The 19903-nt window shown below is 37.8% G+C and overlaps 1 protein-coding gene across 21 annotated transcripts in view; it reads right to left on the bottom strand.

The window, feature by feature from the left end:
* Positions 1–19903, bottom strand: part of Rims1 (regulating synaptic membrane exocytosis 1) — a 480632-nt gene that overhangs the window by 332420 nt on the left and 128309 nt on the right. The window lies entirely within an intron of this gene.

A 19903-nucleotide genomic window follows, 5' to 3' on the forward strand; every position in this document is an offset into this window, starting at 1 on the left:
CACAATTTTAATCACATTTACTCTGATAAGAGTGTATAAAATTGATAGCCCTAACCATTTTTAAGTACCTTGTGCATTAATAATAAAAAGATACCAATAACCAACTCATATTAGACCATTACCATTGTCAGGTATATTTAGAAATTCTTTATAGAGGTCTTCACTGAGTCTTTCCATGGCCTTTGATGTAATTATAATCACCAAAATCCTTTTTAAAGATAAAGAGATTGAGTCATACATAGGTAGACAGGTTACCTGCCCAACATAAAACAGTCAGTGGTGACGAGACAAGGGCTAAGCAGCATGTTGTCTAACTTCTATAGACTGACCATGCAGATTGTTCATTGGAGTCACCAATTAAGGCGACTGGAAGCTGTTAGTTATGGTCCATAATGTCCAACACAGTGCACTTTAGAGTTATTGAATTCAATTAATTTCTTTCTTTTAATTACCTAACAATTATGCATCATAATTGCCTTATAGCAGAGAAAGCACACCTCAACAGATTTATATACCTGTAAAGCATCAGACCTGGAACTGGAAGACCCAGGGCCAGTCTCAGCTAATTCACGTGTTATGTCCATTAGTATCAAAGCTGTGACTCAGTCCTCTAATGCCAATTTAAAAAATCACTTAAACTTAAGTAGTCTTTCAAATTCCACCAGCCTCAAATTCTTAGAGTTCTGCAGTCTCTTGATAGTTCTCTTTCCTCTTGACACTGACTCAGATACTGAAAAAGCAGTTCTGTAACTTAGCAGTTTCCTAAAGTATTTTTAAAGACTTGATATTGTTCAGTTCCACGGAAAAGACTTATCTAAGAGTCACCAAAAAGAAAAAAAAAATCACATTGGTTCCCTGGTCTGAGAAACACTGATTCAAAAGAATCTCAACTCATCTACTATAAATGTGCCTTTTAATTGTGAATCATCCCCACAATGGAGAAACTTAAGTATCTTTTACTAGAAAGTAATTTAGTCAGACTTGAAAAATAAAAATAGATAAGTAGTTAAATGTGAGTTTCAAATAAAGTAAAAATAACATGTTTGTATGTTCTGTTAATGGGTGTAAAGTTTTAATATAAGGTATATATAATGGTCTAATATAAATACATTAATATTTTGGGACATAATAAAATTAGTCCATTTTGCAAATTAGTCATTTGTGTCTCTGAAGTTTAACTAGGTATCTTTATTTTACCTAGCAACTTATTGATAAACTGAATCACCCATGTGCTGACAAACACAAACCAAAAGAAAATAATTATGAGCTACTGAGAATGAATCTGGAAAATGCTAGCCAGGGTATCGCCTTATTTTTTACATCCCTCAGATTTGTGCCTACCCAATAACAAATTATTTTTTATTTATTTTATGTTTAATGTTTGTCTTTATATTGATTTTATATTTACTATATTAATGGGGAAATGAATAAGTTGCACTTCTGGATACCATTTAAATATGATATGGGAAGTGAATTCTTCTTAAAAGTCATTTTCTATAAGGCAAGAACCACAGAGGTGTTTTCTAACTGCCTGGTTGCTTCTATTTAATGACTATCACAATTAGGAGAAATTAAGTTGCCATGCTAAACAAAAGACAGGATCTCACAGCTTGAGAGTTAAGAGATGATGACTGCTGGAGTCTGCTATTGAAAAGAGGCTTGTGGCAGAGTAAGGTCCTACAAACAGACACCAGTAATAGTAATCAAGTTGACAGAACACAGTTATTGAAAGTATCACTTGGCCAGGAAAGAGAGCCCCACAGGATTCAGCTTGACGGATGCACAGAGAGCAAAGTATCCATGTATCGCCCCACACTGCTGTGGAAGTCAGCACAGAAGGTAAGGCTTATCTGTGGGACTTCCATCTGGATGCATGAACAGGAAGTAACTGGGCAGTCATGGATGGCCATGGCAGAAAGAAAACTAGTGCTGGTCTTCTGAGACAGACAAGGAAAACAGAAGAATTTTAGAAAAAGGTAATAGCCAGGTACCAAGATCAGGCAAGCTTGGAGAGTTCTTTTCCTTTTATTCACTTCCTGGAGAATACAAACTGATTTCTGAGGATTCATTGCCAGTGTCCTTCCGTGGCAAATCGTCCTTAGCTTTTTTGTCCTGCCGTCTCCACAAAACTCCACAGGCTGGCTACGTACTTCCTTCAGATCGCCACACTACTTTTCACAGGTCCTCTCATGCTCTCACATAGTGAGTTTCTCCTCATGTCTCTTTTTCACAACAAGGCAAAGACAATTTGAGAGTAAGAACTGGAGCACTCGTAAGCATCCCTGAGACACTTCTGAATAAATCAATGAGAGTGTTCATGCTCATGTGAGATGGAGGATAGAAATAATCAGACATAAATCACAGAATCTGCTATTCAAGATATTTTGCTCAGATGCCACTCTATGCTCTGCTGCTTTCTATAATGAATTTCTTTTGCACATTTTACGTTAAAAAAAATCTACAGTTCATCCTAAGGAGTTAGGGTGAAATCTGATTGAAATTCAGTAAAGTATTTCTATTTGCAGAAATATACAAACAGAAATCTTAACTCATGAATAAATGTAAATCCATGTTCCTGGGGTACCCTGTTTTCTCCTTCTAGAAACCATTGTTAGCTAATATGAAAGACCTTAGAATTCTTGAGCCCAGACCCTGCATTCACAAAGTGATGTAAGGTGAGTACTGCTAATAGTTGCTCGTCATTAGAAACCACTGAACGAATCTGGATATTCACACATGAAACAAGAGAGGACAACCATGAGTTAGCCATAAAGATCAGAGGCCACTCCAAAGGACGATAAGTCTATTCTAGGCTGATATGATTAATCTACTCTTTCTCTTTAATTTAGGGTGACATCTTGCTGCTTAGACTGCACATAAATTCTTTACATATAGCCCCTGCTCCTCTTATCAAGCATATTGCATTCCTCCATTTTCTGTGCCAATAACGTAGTGTCACAGATTTAGTTATAAAGAAACAAAGTTCCTTTTGGCATATGTTTCTGGAGGTCCCAAGTCAAAGGGGCACATCTTGTATACTTCTCTGGCTGGCAGCTGGAAACAATATATAGCCTGACAAGGACATGTGTCTATTAAGATCTCCATTTGTTCCTTCGCTTAAAGTCTCCTGGGATTAAATCATGGGTCACAGCTCTAAAGAACATATCCAGTCCTGATTATTCCCTAAATATGTGACCTCTAAACACCAGTCATACTCAATTTCCATCTTCTCTCTTCTATCCCCTTTCCTCTCCAGCATCGACCCTGAATTCATCACCATGACTTTACCATTGCAGTGTGAGCATCCCTGATACCAAATATGACCCTTCAGAAGAAGACTACATTGAACATAGTTCTCACCATTTTCTCTGAAGAGTCAAAACTTTGGGTTCTATCAGTAAACAATTAGCTCATGCATTCAAATTCTCTTAGGTCTCTCTATTTTATCTACCTGCCTCTGTCACTGTAGCTTCAAAGCCCAGGGCTTTCTTTTCTCTACCTTTTCTCTTCATGAATAACACAGAGCACATTGGTGCCCATGTAATAAATGGACATTAATAAGCATCTGAATCACAAATAAGTGACTACAAAGAAATAAACAGATTCTAAGGTTTACAGATTTCACCACAAATTCATGCTAATGTCATTGAGAGTTTGCTTTCATGTCTTCCTGGCAGTAACAGTCTCACAGCCTGGAAGCTGAACCACCACGCTGCAGGCCTATGTTTACTGATGCTTCTGTGTTTACCCGTATGCAGCTTTCCCCTGCCCAATTATGCCCCCTCCTCAGATTTTACTTTATAGCAACTCAAAAGCATCCGAATTCTGTAATTACCTTTCCTTATTGAGGAACATTTCCTATATTTTTAATTCCAGTTACAAAAATAACGCATCCTATTTTGGAACCGCTGGTAAATTACACTCAAACATGAGCCACTATTCTGGGCTGTAAATGAAAATTCTTTGTTGGGTAACTACATTGAAATAAAGAACAGGGTACAGGCCTGACGGAAGTATTGTTTAATCATTTATATGCTGCTAAATATATATAGGAAGTGTTGGTACTAAAATTTCCACACTTCCGCCAGAGAGAAAAGTGGAGGTGATAGCTCCCCTTTTAGCGATTCTTTTAATGTAGCCTCCAGCTGTCATCTTGTGGTTTGTTCTCACTGCTATTTATGACCAACTGTGTAATCTGTGGTCACATGGGAATGCTCACAGGTAACCTGAAGGCTGGCCGAGGAAAGCTCAGTAATCCAAAAACATTTGACCACACACTGTATTCATTTTAATCTTTACTACAATTAGACTGGACAACTGATAACATAAGCAGGTTAAAACATCTTATTAAATGATTTTCAGCTGACTCTATGTTATTTCGTCTGTATGCCCTCATGGAGTAGTTGGACAAAACCCAGTTTGAGCTAGATTCCTTTTCTTTGATCCATGATCTATTTTGGTGGAAATATGAACAGAAGCAGATGTTAGACCCTAAAATAATGTCTCCTAAGTTTTATGTGTCTAGCTGTATGATGTAGCTGTACTTAATAAGGTCATATGAATTCTGGATTTAACAGGGTCTTTTATGTCATTGAAGGTATTAACAAAACTGAAATATGTAACATATTTAAAGATTCCATTTAAACTGAACCACAAACTTATTCAAGTGTAAGTAAGTGCTACGTTTTGAAATTCATCCTTTAGAGCAGTTACGCACACGATGGTCAAACACTTCTAAGTTATAGCATATAACGAGGGGACTGGAGAGACGGTCCAGTGACTGGGAGTACCTCCTGCTCTTCTACATGACCCGAGTTTGAATCCCAGCACCCACATAGTTGCTATCAACTCTATCCAGTTCCAGGAAATCTGCCACCCTCTTCTGACCTCTCAGGCACTGAATGAACTGATGCACAGACAGAAACTCAGGCAAAACACCCATGAATATAAAATAAAACTGAGTAAATGAATACAATTGTGAACATATTGTGGCAATGATAAATATTAAGATAAGACGAATATCTTCCATTAGCATTGGTACTTCTGTTTAAATCTCCATTACACTACTGTTACCACTGCAAGAGCCAGAGTAAAAATCAAAGTCAAATTATGCTGCATGGACAGTACATGACTGACTATATAGTGACTAATACATGGAAAAATCTTCAATAATCATACCAACTTGTGATCCAAAGACAAAACCATGGCACTGTAAGAATCTTCCTAGAAACAGAGACTCTTGGGTACCATCGGCTGCTATTGAATCAAATTCTGCCCTTGAACAGGAGTTTCAAATGATTTGTGTAAAGTTTAAAATACACTGGTTGATGACACTGAGTCATTCACGAACACATATCTAGGACACCCCTGTCCCTAACTAAACTTCCAGCTTTGAGACATATCCTTTGGCACTTGTTATCTCCAATTTTTATTCACACGGGTGCTCTCAGAACAACATTCATTATCTAGATCATTTGCTACATGCATCTTGCCATTCTTCGAAATGGACCAGTTCAAGATTTGATTCACTCCCAATTTCTATTTTTTGTAACACTGTTACTCTGTATATTTTCTACTTTGCCTAAACCAAGAAGAGATGCAAAAATGGTAACTTATGATGACTGTGCGTTCTGAAATAAAATCTTAATTCCGGAATGAATGAGATGCTGGGAACCAGAGCATGTGGGCCTCTAGGACAGACATTTTGGTATCCCCCACCATCTCCCTCATTTCATCATTTGAGACTTTACTGCTGTGCTGAATAGAAACTCTTATTTCTAACTGAACTTTATAACAACACAAGGAGCTACTGATCTAACTCAAAACAATCATAGACGTGCTTTTAGTTATTTTTGCTTGCATTTGGCCAATATTTGGCCAAACAGTCAATAGTTTTAATGAGACTCCTGTGTGCAAAATGTACAAAAAATTGTGACAGAATCAAAGGACATTATCAGCACATACAAAGGAAGACACCATCTGTTCATTAACTTTTTAAAGATGTTACTTTAGATAGTTCAGTAAAAACTTTTGTCCATTTGTGAGAAGATAAATCATAAGAGCTTTTCCTGCCTAATTGCTTCAATGTCACAACTACACAATTCTGACTGTGCATAAAACCAGTCTACATTCGTCTCTGCAGGATTTACACAGACATACAGCTTTACAGACAAACAGAAGATGCATGATATACAGATGTTTATTAAAACTCCATTTTACCCCAGGTCTTTTTCCAGCACCAAAACAGCTTTACGACTCTCTATGTTTAATAAAATAAATATGAATTTCCAGTAATTATAACTACCCTCATCTCTAACAAACTTACAGGAAAAATCTAGTTTGATATGAGCAAGTTCAATTAAAATGTCTTAAAGCTGTTCATATTTCAATTGTCTTTTTAGGAGATTTGGTAGAAATGTGTTGGTTGACTCATCATCAATAGGATAATACCATAGCTGAGAAAGAACTATTTGATTTTCTGATGTACTGAAAATGTAAAGTATAAAGATGAGACCTCCAATAGTTACCCAGTTTCCACTGGTGACCTATCTAGCAGGTTGTTGAAAATTCCCCTTTTACATGTGAAATCTCAAAACTCTAGATACAGTTTCAGGCTTCTAAGTAGATGCATGTGTTAAAACACAACATTTAAAAGAAGTAGTCACAAAGTAAATTTATAGCAACCACATAATATTATTGTATATTTCACCTCTCTGGTCAAAACATTACATTTATAGTAAACACATCAAATACTGATTTACTATTAAAAGGTCTTTTGGATACATCACAGTAGAAATATATCTAAGAAGATAAGATCTGCACTGTCCAGTTGTTTCTTTTTATTATGTTGATATTACATAACTAGATAAGACCAAATTATTGGTGACTATTTGACTAAGTCAAATATTTTTTGCACCTAACATATTCAATCAGAATCCAGAATACAAATAAGCTATATAATTGAAATACATTCATATATTCCATATCATTTCTTTATATGTATGAGTGGTAAAAAGAATAATTGATATATTCATTTACTCATCCATCTTAAGAATTCAAACCATGGGAGACAGGTGAAGATAATATTTTCACATCATAAATTTTTTATTATGAACATATTTTACTTGATTGGAGAAACAAAAGTGTTGGGAGAATCAAAAATAATTTGAGGCTTTTGAAGAATCAAAAGTAATCTGATGCTTTGGTCATGAGCCTTAGCCTTCAAGGGCTGACTGAGCTCTCTCTCTCCTGATGGCAAAGCCTAATTGCTGAAGACACCACTTCACTTACTTACATCATCGAACACGGAGAAATAGAGCTTGTGTCCAGCTGGAAGCTTCACCCTACTGACTAGAAGGTGTTAGAAGACACTCTGCATGTTACTGAAAGAGAAAAGGGATCATCAATATCTCCTAGTGACAGACCCTTTGACCTATAGTAGTTACTGGTCCTGCCAGATCTACTGTTGCAAGAGTGGCACTAATGTTGTGGGAGTAGCCAATTACTTTTTAAAATTGGATTTAAAGCCTACTCGGTATGATAGAATCCATACCCAACACTGCTAAGGTGATGAATAACTTGAGAGTAGATACGTCATGGGCCCTAGGCCTACTATTATTATTCAGCTAAAAGAATGCAGCAAAAACATGACTCCTGGTGACATGTTGCTATACCTACAGATCAGTGCATCACTCAAACCTCATCAGAGAAGCCTCTTTCAGTGGATGGGACTAACAGAGACCCACAACTGGACAATGTGCAGAGAGTCAGAGACCTTAGAGCATTCAATCTTAAGTGGTATAGGTCTTTATCAAAACCCTCCCAACCAGACTGAAAAAAAATTCTATGCTGAAGAGGAAACAGAAACATTGCAAGAGCCAGAGATGGTGGATGACTCCAAGGAGACAGTGTCTTCCAGGAACGGCAGGACTGATATACATATTCACTCATAGAGATGGTGACAGCATTCACACTTCCAGCACAGGGGTAAACTAGACAAAAATCTCAGCGCTGAGGAGGGGAAGTGGACACAAAGCCACATTCCTAGCCAAGAAGCTATTGTAACTGAGGTTTACTGGGAAAGAAAAAAAATCAGTATTCTCCAATGGAGTGTCACTGAACATATCAACCATATACCAGTGCAGGCCTTATGCCCGGGAGCAGTTGGTCAACATGAAATAGATTCTATGGTGTTTAGGGATGTGGGGGGGATGTATATTGTCTTGGTACTTTTTATCTTATTGGATTTTGTTTGTTTAGATGTTCAAAGTTTGTTGTTGCTTGAGAAAGAGAGAGAACATGAAATTGAGTGGGTAGAGAGATGGGGAGGGTCCAGGAGGAGTTCAGGGAGAGAAAGAAATGATCAAAATACACTGTGCAAAAATAATTTAATTTTTATAAAGAATTTTATCGTAAAGGTCTTTCTTCAGAGTTCTTTGATATGAGGCACGAAGAAATAAGATGACGATACAAGGCAGTAAAGACAAGAGTCATCATATAGTACAAACAAAATGCTATAGTTCAGGGGAGGGTAACATGGTGATGGGGGAATGGTCTGTTAGGTAGGGAAGGTGTCACATTTTCATTTGTGTTGTTCCAAGGAGAAAGGATGGGAATCTGGATAAGTTTTTCTTTAAAACATAAAACATTCATATATTCCTGAATTTATGCTTTAATTGATGTTCTGGAATTTGAGGACTTCCTTAGTTCCCAGGCAAGTATACTCTTTCATTGACTAAAAAAAAGAACAGTAGGGAATAAATAAAAGGAGAAATACGGGACACAAAAGACTGGGGAGAGCTTTTAATTCCAAGCTGTAGTGTCTGTGCTGTCTGGTTGGCAATTGGAACGCAAGGTTTTGAGCCTGGGAGAAAGCTCAATGGATTAAAGTGTTTGTCTAATAAACCTGATGACCTTAGCCAAACCCCAGGAACCCATGGTGGAAAAAGAACCAGTTACAAAGAGTTGCCCTGTGGTCTCCATGTACCACAATGGCAGGTACAACATGTGCATGTCCATATTCAGTATGCACACACACACACACACACACACACACACACACACACACACACACACACACATGCAATAATAAATAATTTTCTGAGACAGGGACTCATGTAGCCCACACTGACCTGGAACTTGTTATGCCTGTCAGGATGGCCTCAAACTCACAGAGCTATGCCTGCTTATGTCTTTTGGGTTCTAAGATTAAAGGTGTGCACTACCATACCCAGCATAAATCAATGTTATAAGAGAGAATTGCAAGGCTTTGTCATAAAAGCAGAAAATGGATCAGGTGTAATGTATAACAGCCCATTTGGCTATTATATGATAAATCTGGTATAGAACTCACATTTGTCAGATTTCAAAATATGTGCTCTTTCAGACATAAAATACCACTTCAAAGCACAAAGCTGAATAACTGGGAAATATTGTTATTCCTCTTGATATATGTGGTAGACAGTCTCCCACATTCCCATCAATAAACCGTATCACTGATATGCAGTTTCCTTTCCCAGTGAATTAGGATTGGCTTTTATACCTAACATGAATGAAAAAAGTGCAAGTATGTGACTTTAGTTTAGGACACACATATTTCAGCCCCTCTAGTTCCCTGGATTCCTCGCACTGGTGGAGGCTAGCGGCCATGTGGCAAAGACATCCAAGTAGTGCCATGGACAGATCCTCACTGAGAATAAAGTGTTTTCTAGCATCAAATTCAGCTCTGTGAGTCTTTGGAATTGGATATTGAGTTCTCATCAAGCAGGTAGCACAGTGACCATCAACCTGTGATTATACTCACGGAAAAATTCAGGCCTCAAGTAATCACATAAACTGTTCTCAAATTCTTGATCCAGAAACCAACAGAGAAAAACATATGCTTATATTTGCTTCAAGCTACCAAATTTCAGGGTATACTCAATGAATAACACAAGAAAGTCCTAAGCATCAACTCACTATGGAGATTTTCTAGAGAAAACATGATTTTATCAAGTGTAATTACATGTCTATGGATAACACTACACACTTTCAAGTATCAATAGAATAATTATGTATGATAGAACATGTATATCCCAATTAAATTATCATTTGGAGATATAAGAAAGTTTTGTGAGGCTACTAGTTCACTTGGCAGAAACAGCAGACAGAGAGTAAGAAAGTTAGTTAATATGCTTTGAATTTCAGCTCTGCCACCTGCCTAAGTCATTATACTTCAAACTGGGTGTGCCCTACTAACCATCACTGGGTTTAAAAAAAAATGGAAGGAAGATACATGCATACAGTTCTAAAACACACATCAGGACCACAGAGTAAGAACACAGACTTAAGCCCTCTTCAAATCTCAGCCCAACCACTTATAGTTTATGGAACATTAGATATGTTAACTCTTTCTGAATCTCACAAAGGAGGCATTGTGAGATAAACAGAGGATGCATAGATCCACTTTATCCAATAGACCACACGACATAGAAGAGCTTTTCATGTATGTTGATTGATTCTAAGTTATTTTAATTATAACATATTGTGATCTGATAGCAACATTATTTTTATTTTAGTGAAATTAGTGAATACAGAATAATCAGTATACTGGCTGAAACATCGTATTTAACATGTGAATTTTTTCAATTGCACTTAAGCTGCTTAAGGTGGAAATACATATAATACAAACAAATTTATTTATTTATCCATTTAACAAGAAATGGGTTTGGTTTCTATGTGTGTAGTGTGTCTCTCCCCATGTGTGTGCATGTGTTTGTGTCTGTGTGTGTATGTGTGTGTGCATGTGTTTGTGTCTGTGTGTGTATGTGTGTGTGCATGTGTTTGTGTCTGTGTGTGTGTGTATGTGTGATGAGTGTTGAATGAAAACAGAAGCCTCCCCAATACAAACTAAAACAGATTTTATCTATGTTCTCATGTTTTAATAACATAAGACTATTAGAATGTTTTTCTTAATCCTGAAAACATTCATTATATTAGAAATACCACACTATATACTTCCAACACATAAGCAAAATTGTATTGTGTATTATGAATTGGACATAATATCTTTGGGTCAGCTAACAGCCCTGACATTTAACAACACATTTATTGTTCTTTACAAATCTTTCCTATGTTTTCAGACTACTTGGATCACTTGGAAAACTGCCTGAGTAACATTAAGTTATCTTTTTCTTTATCTTTATTGACATTTTTTGTTGAAAGCAAAGTCATTCAAAATCACTAGAACCTGAACTATGCTGTATGAAAACAGCCTGTGGTTCTCAACTCTTCCTGTAGATGGACGCCAGAAGCATCAGAAAGCATCACTGCGGGGTGAACTAAAATGGGCAGCTTTACATGTATCTCCTGGAAGTGGAATTATAGATGGTTGAGAGTTGCCCTGGGAGGGCTAGAATCTGAACCCTAGTCCTCTGCAAGAGCAGCAAGTGCTCTTAAACTTATCCATCTCCCTAGCACAATTTTTCCAGTATTTTAAACAGAAAAAGAAATAAACAATTTCTATTCCATCCCCCAAACACCTCAATTTCACCAAATATGAGTAAAATGTGTTTTACAATATCCAGAACGATTTCTATATAAACACTTTGGGTATTAATTACCCAATTGGTTAATGTTGAATAAACTCATTCCCAGGTATGTTTGCCTGAAGTTAGCAATAAGACATCAACACTCCAAACATTGGTATGGTAAGTGTTTTTCATTTATGTTGCAACAAATAAGCACTGAAGAATATGGGCATGTGATAGAGCTAGAGAGACAGATCATCTATACGTTCCTCAGTAGCCTTTTCCACGTTCATATCAGCATTTAAATATGATGGGTTGGCAAAGTAATAACAATAAGGCCCACGTTTGAGGAGGGCAAGTGCAGGATTTATTTCTGTGGGGAGAATTACTACAATCCTCCTAGAGAATGCTCTATACCCTGTCACTTATTTATGAAGAACAGAAGAATTTTGCTGCTATGGCAACACATTTGTTATATCTGGCTTTTAATTAGGCTTCAATTTTTCTGTAAATATTGTTGAAAGTCAGTGTATCTTAAAAGTTAAAATGTAACACAGTGATATACTATTTATATGAACTGCACCCCTCGCCACTTCCACTTCTAACTCGGTTGGATTTATGGCAGAGTTTCCAGTTGGCCTCGAGAACTACTCTTTTCCTCTTTTGTCTTGAGATAATCTTTCATTTTCCCTAGACACACTGTTCCTTAGGATAAGTTCACATTCATCTTGTATGTATCTCATGGCCCTGTGGCCACTTTTGGGTCAAAGGGATCCATGAGATATACCATGCAGGAGTTCTGGGAGTTTCTGTTCCATGTGAGACCATGCATCCCTCCCTCAACTCTGCGAACTGCACACACAACTGAACACAAGAAGCCACCCTGAACCAGAAGTGACTTTGGGAATGAGAATATAGCCAGCTAGCAAGAAGCTTCTACAGAAGATGAATCTCCAGAACCTCCTGGGTGAATTATTATGTCCTTTATGGACCTGAGAGAAAAGTAAAGCTTGATTTCTTATTTGCAATTGCTATTGTTTCTCCCAGGTTAATATGATCCCAGCTGATGTTATCTGCACTCTCTGTATACTAAACATCTTGAGCTTAAGGCTCACAAACCATTTTCTACGTGTTATTGTGCAAATGTGTTTGTCTATCTCAAAAAGAGGGGTCTACACCATATTTATTTGTATGTCCTCCAGGTATGTGGGAAATAAAACAGAGCTAATAAATATTTGAAAATGTTCCTTATGCAGCATACTGAATCTATTTCTGCCAGTTTTGTTCATAAAAATCTACTAATTTAAACATCAAAAGTCTCTACAACACCCTCAAAAATTCTAGTAGGTTGATAAGAAATAATTTCTTTAGTTCTACACATTTGACTCTTTCCACTTATTAAAATTATTTTTAAAATAGTCCCATACTTAAATCCTTCTTGGATAGAGAACTGAAAGACAATTCCAGCTGAATTCAAGCTCGGTCTTTTTGATGTAATGTGGGACAAGAACATTAACCTTCTTATGTCTGTGGACATGTTTGTACAAGGGTAGTCAAATTAGGGGATTCATCAATTCTATCACACTCATTTCAATTTTAATTAGAGAGTAGACAAGGAATATCTTGGTGTTGAAGGGAAACCCCTCTTCAGTACTCAATACAGTATTTCACAAAGTGTATGCTCAGCAAATGTTCACTGAAAAAGCGGTCACTACTCTAAGAGCATACTGTGAGGGAAGGTTGGTATAAAAAAGACGTTGTGTGGGAATGCTGCTGCCATTGCTGTTGCTGCTGACATAAGCAACGGGCCGTATCTGTTACTTATCCCAGGCTTACCTTGTGCCAGGATAGCCATTCTAGAAGTTTCCGTGAATCTATCTCATTTAATTTGACCATTGCCTTTATGATACATGCCTAGAGACACAGTGGCACCATCCTCACTTCTCAGTTGAAAAAGTCAGGACAGAAAGAAAGGCTAGTAATCCACAATTCTGCAGCACCTGAATGGAAGAGCTGGGATTAAATGAACACAATAGTAGAGGCAGACAGCTCACACTCATCATTAACACGCTTTTGTTGCTTGTCAAGGCAAAGTGCTGGAGCAAGCAGTGTAAATGGGATCAAAGAATCTTATGTTGAGGGCTCTAAAAAGTCCACCACTGCTGTATGGAAACCTCTAGCTCCCCACAGGCTGCTCAGCCAATCCCTGAGCAGAACAGGGACATCTGGTGGAAGGAGCCTTAGTTCATCTGGCCACCAACACTGGATCTGGCCCTCTCTAACAACCTTGACAAACCATCTTTAGCCTATAAGGTAACTGCAGACATTTTTTTTTCTACTCTTCCTTCCTCTGTGGGCCTGAGGTGTATCTAAGGAATATTCCAGCCATTTTCTGGTGTTTTCTCTCACATGCACATTAATCCTAATAAAATCCTTTCATCTCATTTTGGTGTCAGCTTCTGGAGGAACATCACTGACCCAGTTCCGATGAGTTAGTTATCCTGGGAGTCACGGTGGAAAAGAACCAGACAAGGTTCCCTGGTGAGAAAGAAAAACACTCCTATTACTCCCAAGCTCTCTAAAGGCAAGAAGATACCTGGGAGAAAAGTAGGCCTTTCTAAAGGGTGCTTAGTGGGATACCCCCAGAATTCTTAGTACAGTCACCATTGTCATATACAAAAGAGCAAGCCCCTCAAGGGGACTCAATCTCTACGAAACTCTGTGAGTAGTGGTTGTCGTTGTTGTCCTAAAAGCCAGTCAGACTCCTGCCAGCAAGGCCTTTTTAATGAGCAGAACAATCTATTAGGGGGACAAGGGGAAGATTTCTGTTAAAAAAAGATGAAGGGCAAAAGAAAGCATCTGTCTATCTGCTCACCTATGCTCTTTTGCACACACTACTAAGGATAAAATGTGAAGCCAGTTGATTTTATGGTATGGCACTGTCAGGGTCTCATTTATAGAGGAAACACGTCACTGCTTTTACTACTGTCATGAGCTGCTAAGAGGACAGATGTGCTGGACACTTTAAATCCTTGAGGATAAATTGAGTCAGAATCGTTTCTAGGCATCTTCGTCCACTCCTCTTTTTTGTCTAAGCCAATTGGCTTTAACAAAGTTCTCTAGGGACAAAAACCTAGATCTTGAGCAAGATCGTAATCCACTGTCTTATGCTATATTACTGTTTCTTGATAAATTCATAGAGTGGGGACTCCAGTCCTCCTGTGGATTTCACAAAACCTACAAGTTGAGGTGAGGAGGTGGTAGAGGCAGGGAGCAGAGGGAAAGCTGAGAGGCAACAGCTTCCCTTCAGCAGAAAGGACTCCGAGAAGGCAGCAAAGCACAGAGCAACTGAAACACAGTACAGAAGAAGCTGAAGGCCCTAAGGCTTGGGCTCAGGACCTAGACACCTGAACTGAAGGTTTGTTCTGCCCCAAACACTACTCAGGAGTTTTAAATAGTAAAATCTAGTTTTCTGACTTTTAAAAAGCTTTTGAATTATTATATATTCTAACTTTAAAATAATTTTATAGGAAGAAATTTTATTATTTCCAGTGCCTTGGAAGAACAACTTGTCTACTGAGACTATTACTTGTTCCATAGACTATTTTCATTACAGAATAGTAGTAATTATTTATCATACTTCGTAAATAAATATTTTAATATAGTAAGGACAACCGATTTTGAGTAGTTATTTTTCAAATAGCATAATTAGTGTTATCTTTAAGTAAGAAAGTCTCTGAGAGGTTGAGTGGGTGTGGCAAAAATCAACGGTGCCAGTGATTTTCATCTATGAATTTCCACCTTCTAAGTCTACACTCTGAGAATTTCTTACAATGGTTCTCAAAGTCACCAAGGTTGTCAATGTCCCTGTGATAAAAATCAATAAGGGAGAACAAGTCCCCCAAAATTTACTTCTTCTCTGAGGAGTCTTACATACTGAAAGACCAAAGCAAATGCTGTCCAATGTGGCCGAATCTGCATACCTATCTGTGAGGAAAAAAACAAACAGAAACCAAAACAGAAAAAAAAAAAAACCAACTAGGTTTCAAAGGTGCACGACTATTCATCTACTTCACAACTAGAGCTCATATTCTCCTAAATAGAAACCAAGAAGACAAGAAAGCGAAAGTTTCTGATGTTAGATTATCATAGCAAAATAATAATCTGGAATATTAGGTCTATATTGATCAAAATTAATCACAGAATCAAAATACATCCATGGGAAGCCTGCTTCTTTCTGAACGGAAATGAAGGAGAAGTGGATTGGGGGGGGGGGGTGAGGTGCAGAGGGGAGGGGAGGGGAGGAAATGGGAAGAGACCTGCTTTGTACTTACTACCTTTATCACAGATTCTCTCAAATAAGAAAAATATAGTGGCATACGACACGACATCATATCCTCCGGTCTTTATCACATGACAAAATAATGGTGTACACTTTCTCTCTCTTAATTTTCTCGTTTGATCTATAGTGCAGCATCACAGCAGCAAGGATTCATGACCTCATTTGCCTTCCAAATTTTTTGCTGACTATGCTCTCTAAAGAAACCTCAGATAGAGTAATAGTTCAATGCTCAACTGAACTTCAAAAGGAAAGGCCAACATTCTGAGAGCAAACATGGGCCTACTCAAACACCCATAAATCCAATTTCACTTAAAGTGCAGAGCCATGTGTTATACCTGGTCAATTTAGAGTCCTCAAAGCTCTGACACAAATTAAAGAATCAAAGAGACTTTTCGGTATAAAATTATATAGAGGAGCCGTAGTCATTTGTGCCTCTTACATTAGAACTGTACAGGGCACTCTCACAGAGCATGAACCACATGACCCCCTCGTTGGCTTTCCCTGGTCGACTCTGTGAGGTCTGAATAGCTGTGATTAGTAATTCAGCCTCAGTGTGCTTCCCATTTAAATGGCTGGTAGAACTGTCTGAGGTATAGCTCACAATTCACTGTAATATGAAGTTCTTCATTCTTAAGGAAGTTGTCTTCCCATCCCCTGTACTGCTGAATCCAATGGCCAATTTTTATTTCCAACCTACTCACTCTCTTCATCAGTACCCTCTTCAGGTGGTCTCAGGATATCACTCTCTCTGGGTTTCATGCTGTTAATCTAGCCTCACATAGAGAAATGTCCATGGTTCAGTGCTGGGACCTTTTGTTTTCTATCCCAGCCCTCATCCTTAGTTGTCTTATCAAGTTCATATATTTAATTGTAATCTCTTTACTGAAAACTCTTGAAATATATCTCCACCTAAAATATTTCCTTAAGCCTGGACTATTGTACTTAAAGGAACCTTTTATACCTTTTCTATCTCCATGTGGCAATAGGCACTTCAGATTTATCTTGCCTAAAACTGAGTTTTTTACTTTCTCCTCCTCGTCCTTCTCCCCCCCCCATCTTTCTCCCCCCAACATGTGCATGCGCATGCAATGCATCCCTTTATAAAACTTAACAGCAAAGGGAAATTTCATTTTTATGTGTTCAAACAAAAAACAATCACACTTAACTCATATTTTACACACTATACTTTAATTCATGACATTCTTCAGTTCTACTTCTAAACTATGTCTTGAATCAAACTATCACTAATTATCTACATTCCTATTACCCTATCTCTCACCTAAATTATAACAGTGGCTCCAAGTTGTGTTTCTGTTTTTAACCCTTGTGTTCTTATAGGCCAGGCTTATCACAGCAAGTAGAATGCTGTGATGGTCTAATCAGACCATCTTGTTTCCTGGCCAAACTCTGCAATGTTCCTCCATTAATCCATTAACCCAGAGAAAAATTGAAAAGCCTTCCATGGACTGATAAAGATCTACCATTTTGGACTCTTTGCCCTTTGACCTCTGCTGCAGGCACTCTGGCTCCCTGCTGGTTCTTGAACATTCTGGCACAGTTCCATTTAGCATATGTTATCCTGGCTGGTCTAGGGTGGATTAGACTCATAATCTGTCTTGCTTTTATTGAAATGCCATTTCTTAAGACGTGTAACATCTCACCATGGCATATCCTGCCCCTCTTCTCTTTTTAAAATTCCCTTAAAACTTTAAGAAAAATATTATAAACACTATACTTTACCATGTGTCTCTTCTAACAGAATATAAGCAACAAAAGAGAGATTCTAACTCACTACTGTGTTCCTATAGGCCAGTACTTAAAATAAAGGCCAGTTTCTGAGGAGTAGTAACATATGAATATGTAAAATAGTTTTTATGTTTGTTTATTTTTGAGATTATAATAATCCCCCTTCCCTTTCTTCCTTCCAAACCTTCTCATATACCTCCTTGTTCTCATTTAAGTTCATAGATGTTTTTTAAATATTATTATATGCATATATATGTAAATAAACATATGTTCCTAAATATAAACAGCTCAGTCTGTATGATGTTTCTTGGATGCATGTTTTCAGGAATGACCATTTGGTATCGGATAACTAACTGCTGTGCTCTTCCATGGAGGACTATTTCTCCCTCTCTGAGCCTTCCTTAGTTGTGTTACTTTGTGGAGGGTTGAGGCATCATGGACTTTTCCACACCCACTTTGGCATGTCTATTGTTGTGCTCTTATTCAACTTAAAGCTGTGCAGTCCTACTGGTAAGAATTTTTGAGTTTAGGTTCTGCCATTACTAGGAGACACAGTCTCACAGCAAACTTCCTGATCCCCTGGCTCTTACACTCTTTTCACCTCCCTTTTAGCCTTAGATAGAGGAATTGTTTGGTAGTTGTATCCACTGGAACTGAGCACTACAACTCTACATTTTGATTTTTGTAGTTTTCTATAATACTCTCTATCTGTTGCAAAGAGAAGTTTCCTTGATGAAAGATGAGAACTATACTTACTATAAGAACAAATTAGTAATTGTGCTGTTTTAGCAAAGTGATGGTTGTAGATTATCCTCCAAGATCCATGACTTCACTAGTCCTGGGTAGTTGGCTAGGTTTCCTGTACCAGACACGATTTCCCTCTTGTGGAGAGAGATATCAGTCCAATGAGAGAGAAGTTGATTACTGAACTATTGCACCTTTAGGGTTATCCTGCCATGGTGGTCACTATTGTGGTTCTTTGGTGTCATAGCTAAGACACTTGGTGGCTCCCCACTTGGAAACCTGAATGGCACCTTTTGGTACTACGAAAGTTAATCTCCTGGAAGAGGCATTCAAGGGAGTTCCAGCTCAGGAGCCTCTGGGCCTTGTGTATGAAATGGATAGTGTCTTCACCAAGAGGAACTTACTTTCCACTCCTGGGGGAAACCAAAGGCAATGGCAACACCCTGTATGTTTTGGGAGTCTTTCAGACAACCTGTCTTTTGAGACAACTCAAAAGAGGGCTTCTCATGCCTGGTTGTTGGGAGTTTTGTTAGATGATCTTTGGCTCTTGGAAGTATCATTGTCTGCCTAGATGAAAATTTCATTTAAACTTTGTATGTATATTTATACAGATTTGTGTAATAAAGGTTTTATTAGTCAATAACTAATAGTATAATTTCTTATGATGTTTTCTAACGTCCTCTCTGGTATTTGGGGCTCTTCCTTCTTCTGTATTTATGTTCCTCTCCCTCCCTAATTAGAGCCTACCCCTGTCTTCCCCTTTCTGCTTGGACCCTGCAATTGTCCCCTCTATTGCTCTCCTACACTCACACTCAGCCCAGCCATGGTTGTTTTTGCTTTGTTGGTTTCTGCAGTTACCCCAGGTTATGTACTCAGTCTGAAGATTTGGAACTAGGAGCTTCAGATGACATAGAACATGTAATGTTTGTCTTCTTAAGTCTGGGTTACCTCACTCAATATGATATTAATATGAAATAATTTTAGTAAGTAAAGACTAAATGAATACACACTGACGGTGTAATGTGCTATATGCATCCTCCATTATTTTTTTCTTCAAAAGTACTTTTTTTAGGGTCATTTTTCAAGTTCTCAATTAGGTTTGCTTACACAAAATAAAACAATGAGGGTATTTCACATGTCTTTAGGAAGATAGAGAAACAAAGTCTCTATATCTAGAGACAGCCAAAGACAAATTGGCTGAGATTTCAGGAATCCCAGCACAGTCCTAGTGGACTACCATGATAGTAATGTACATAGCCCTCGGCCACAGAAAAGAAATTATGTCCACTACTGGTCTAACAGTCAATGTATCTCAGCCTTAGTGTGTTCACATTAGAGTGAAACTGGCTATAACTAAATTAAATACTAGCATATAGCAGTGCCAAATATATATAAATGTTAGCAAAGAGAGGTGGTTGCTGCTGTATCATTCAGGGTCAATGCATATTCTATGTCTATGTCTTTACAGACCTCCAGGACTCTGCCATAGTGTGTTAACCTTTTCTAAGATAATCCTTTAATGATGGACTCCAATTAGTTAATGAAATAAAGTATTCCAGTGAGT

This window comes from Peromyscus maniculatus, chromosome 21 (assembly GCF_049852395.1).
Source record: "Peromyscus maniculatus bairdii isolate BWxNUB_F1_BW_parent chromosome 21, HU_Pman_BW_mat_3.1, whole genome shotgun sequence".
In the NCBI taxonomy this organism is placed as follows: Eukaryota; Metazoa; Chordata; class Mammalia; order Rodentia; family Cricetidae; genus Peromyscus; species Peromyscus maniculatus.